The sequence below is a fragment of the Musca autumnalis genome, unplaced genomic scaffold (genome assembly GCF_047663935.1).
Source record: "Musca autumnalis isolate F117 unplaced genomic scaffold, ASM4766393v1 scaffold_3, whole genome shotgun sequence".
Classification (NCBI taxonomy): domain Eukaryota; kingdom Metazoa; phylum Arthropoda; class Insecta; order Diptera; family Muscidae; genus Musca; species Musca autumnalis.
Genome location: NW_027411866.1, coordinates 162,805,629 through 162,809,502, shown reverse-complemented (window position 1 = coordinate 162,809,502; position 3,874 = coordinate 162,805,629).

Sequence of the window (3,874 nt, the reverse complement as noted above, 5' to 3'; positions counted from 1 at the left end):
TATAGCTTAGTAAAATGGAACATTCTGATTAATCTTACAACAAAGTTGACCCGCTTTATTAGGAACGTGGGTTCAATTCTCAACCTGGAAAAGTTACCAAGAACTTTCAGATAAAATCAAGAAATATTCCAACAAAAACGTTTTATAAACCTGCTTTAAATGACTTTTTGATTTCGTTAGATCTCTTCTGAGCTTCGAAAATTGTCTGAAAGCAAATACGAAGTGTTGCCATATTATTATGATCGATAAATTGGAAAGGTCATTGAAAATAGTTGGTATTTTAGTTCAAGTTTCATTTTTTAACTATCCCTGCAGTACAAATTTAAGTATTATCATGCTCACAAATCCACCATGGTTCACCACATGTATCATAAATGCTCGAAAATTGGTCTGGAAGAATGTTTCTTCGACGACAAAAAAGTAGAAAATTGTAAATCAAACTTAAGTCAAAGGGGCATGATATCGCCGACTTTTATAGTGCTGTAATACCTATATAGTCAGGTCAAAAAGCTTTTTTCTGTTAACTAGTCATAAAACAAACACGAATAAGTCCAAAAGAATGGACTACTGAGGTTATACAGCACTATAAAAATCGGCGATATCATGCCCCTTTGACTTAAGTTTGATTTACAATTTTCTACTTTTTTGTCGTCGAAGAAACATTCTTCCAGACCAATTTTCGAGCATTTATGATACATGTGGTGAACTATGGTGGATTTGTGAGCATGATAATACTTAAATTTGTACTGCAGGGATAGTTAAAAAATGAAACTTGAACTAAAATACCAACTATTTTCAATGACCTTTCCAATTTATCGATCATAATAATATGGCAACACTTCGTATTTGCTTTCAGACAATTTTCGAAGCTCAGAAGAGATCTAACGAAATCAAAAAGTCATTTAAAGCAGGTTTATAAAACGTTTTTGTTGGAATATTTCTTGATTTTATCTGAAAGTTCTTGGTAACTTTTCCAGGTTGAGAATTGAACCCACGTTCCTAATAAAGCGGGTCAACTTTGTTGTAAGATTTATCAGAATGTTCCATTTTACTAAACTATACCAAAAAACTGCGCATTATTTGCATGCGTAGTACAATTTTTCAATTTTATTTGATTCAAACCTATTCTGATGATCGCAAAAATTGGACACTTTTTTGTACATTTTTTATTATAATTGGGATATTTTCCGAAAATATGGCAACACCGTCAAGTTTTTTCTTGGGAATGTTGGCATAGTATAGGACCCTCAAAAAGTAAATAGTATGGATCTGTAATACAAACACAGCAGAAGATACCTTAACATATAAAAAGAAAAAAATTCAAACCTATTCAGATGACCGCTAGTGTATGTTTAATTTTGGAGGGATGTACTAGAAGTTGTGGACGGGTATTACCCATCTTCGAACTGAAACTAAGTTTGGAAAAACTTAACAAAAATCAAAGTGATTCGAGAATTTGTCATTTCACATTTTCATAGAAGGAGAATTGAACCCCAGGTCTTAAAGTGAACTTATCCATATTCGAACCTGATCTATACCTGGTAGATATATTAGGATGTGTAAAGTATGGACCAAATCGGTCACTCCCTTCAAGAGTTATCGTGCGCACAATTTTTTCCGAACATTTTTGAACTTTTGTGGGGGAGGTACCTGAAGAAGTGGACCGATATTGCTTATCTTCGAGCTTAAACTATGTTTGGACAAAATATAACGAAGGCCAAATGTTGGACAGAATCGGCAGATCCGTTCGAGAGTTATCTTGCGCTCTAACAACTCCATGCGGTGTCATAGGGTTTTTTGCAACTTTCAGGCTATTTTCTCAGGAAGTATGGGCTTGCCCCTGATGAAACTTGTACCTATGTACTGTATGGGGGGCAGTGAATACAAGTTGTTACAAGCGATTCGTCAGCTGGTCCTAAACTGAACTTTTCCGAAATTTTGTGTGGGAGGTACCCGTACACGCAGAAAATTTATGTTAGAAATATGTTTGGATCCAAACAAATATATGTTTGGGACCGGTTGCAAACAAATATATGTTTGGATCCAAACATAATATGTTTCATATTTTTTATGTTAGAACATTTTTTTCATGGCTGGAGAGAGGATGTTTGTCAACGAGAGTAATAACAGTGCTCTCGCGGCTGTGGAATGATGTTTTATAATGAAGAGTTGTGTGTATTGTATAATAGAAGACGTAGAAGCGAGGAAGGGGGCTTTGGTGGCATGTATGCGTCAAACTCGTGTGTTTCTTGTTTTGTTGTTGTTAACCAATTTAGCAGGCGAAAAAGAAAAGAAGAAATGATATGAATTATATATTTTTTTTCTTTCTTCAGTGTTTTAGTTGCCTTTGTAGAGTCAAGACGGTAAACTAAGTGAATAAATCAGTGTTTGTGTTTTCTTAAAGAAATTGTACTTTTTAGTAAATTAAATGCCCAATACATTTTATAATTGAATCGGAAAGTTGAATGGAATTATCTTATTGGACAAGGAAGAAATCGCATTTAATATTGCTAATTACATACATACTTATGTATATTTGAAATATGGCATATCCATATTTATTTATTACGTTACATAATCATTTGATTCTAGATGCCGATTCCCCGCTGATGATTTCAACTATGAGGACAATTTGTTTTATTTCACAACTAAGGAGAAGCGTTCAACTACGTTTCTATATATTTTTCCTTTTTAAAAGTGTGACTATTTAGAAATTATTTCAATCAGTTTTTCTTTTATTAAAGTGTGTTATGTATTTCTTTGGAATTTTGTATGTACCTATGTGTTTGTTGTTCTTTTGCCTTTCAATAAACAACCTCAACATTTGTGTGTATACTATAGAGCAGAGACTACCTTCTTTGCAAAGAAGTATAGTGAGGGCGCCCACTAAGTTGTTTTTGCATTTCCTTCTCTCTCTCATTTACAGTGTAAGTAAATAAAAACACACGATAAATATCATGTAGTTGTTGTTTTCTTCACCCATACATAAACACATTCTAAAACATTGCTGGAAATTCTTGGGCGACGCTGCTATAGAGATAGCCAGTGAGTTCTTACTGAGAGCAAGTGAGCACACATTTCAAAGTGTTTTAAATTGAATTTTACGCTCCCTTGCTCTCAGTAAGCGCCCACTGGTGCATGTGTTTGTTTTTTTTTGCCTTTTGGGTTTGTATTTTTTTGCACCCAAACATATAAAATGTTTGCACCCAAACATAAAATGTTTGCACCCAAACATAAAATTGTTTCCACCCAAACATATCTTTGTTTGCACCCAAACATATATATCTTTGCACCCAAACATATATTTGTTTCCACCCAAACATATATTATGTTTGGGACTGTTGCAAACATATATATGTTTGCTGCAAAATATGTTTGGGACATATGTTAGAGAGGCCGTTTTTTGCGTGTAGGAGTGGACTGATTGAGTCCACATTGGAACCTCATCTAAGTCTGGTATAAATTTCACGATGTGCAAAGTATGGACTAAATCGATTACTCCCTACAAGAGTTATCGTGCGCACAAATTTTCCGAACATTTTCGAACTTTTGTGGGGGGCCCATCTCCGAACTTAAACTAAGTTTGGACAAAATATTACGAAAGCCAAATTTTGGACCGGATCGGTTGATCCGTTCGAGAGTTATCGTACGCTCCAGCCAGCCAGCCAGGCAAATGTGAGACCAAAATTATAAAGATTTAGTTTATAACTTGCATATTACAGCAACAACAAAAGCAAGAACGTATTGTTAGAATATTATTTCAATTTTTTGTTTTTTTTTTTTTATATTTTGATCACACAATTACATCCCCTAAAGTATGCAATAGAAAAATATGATGCCTAACATTGATTTAATACGAAAAAAAATTGTTGGG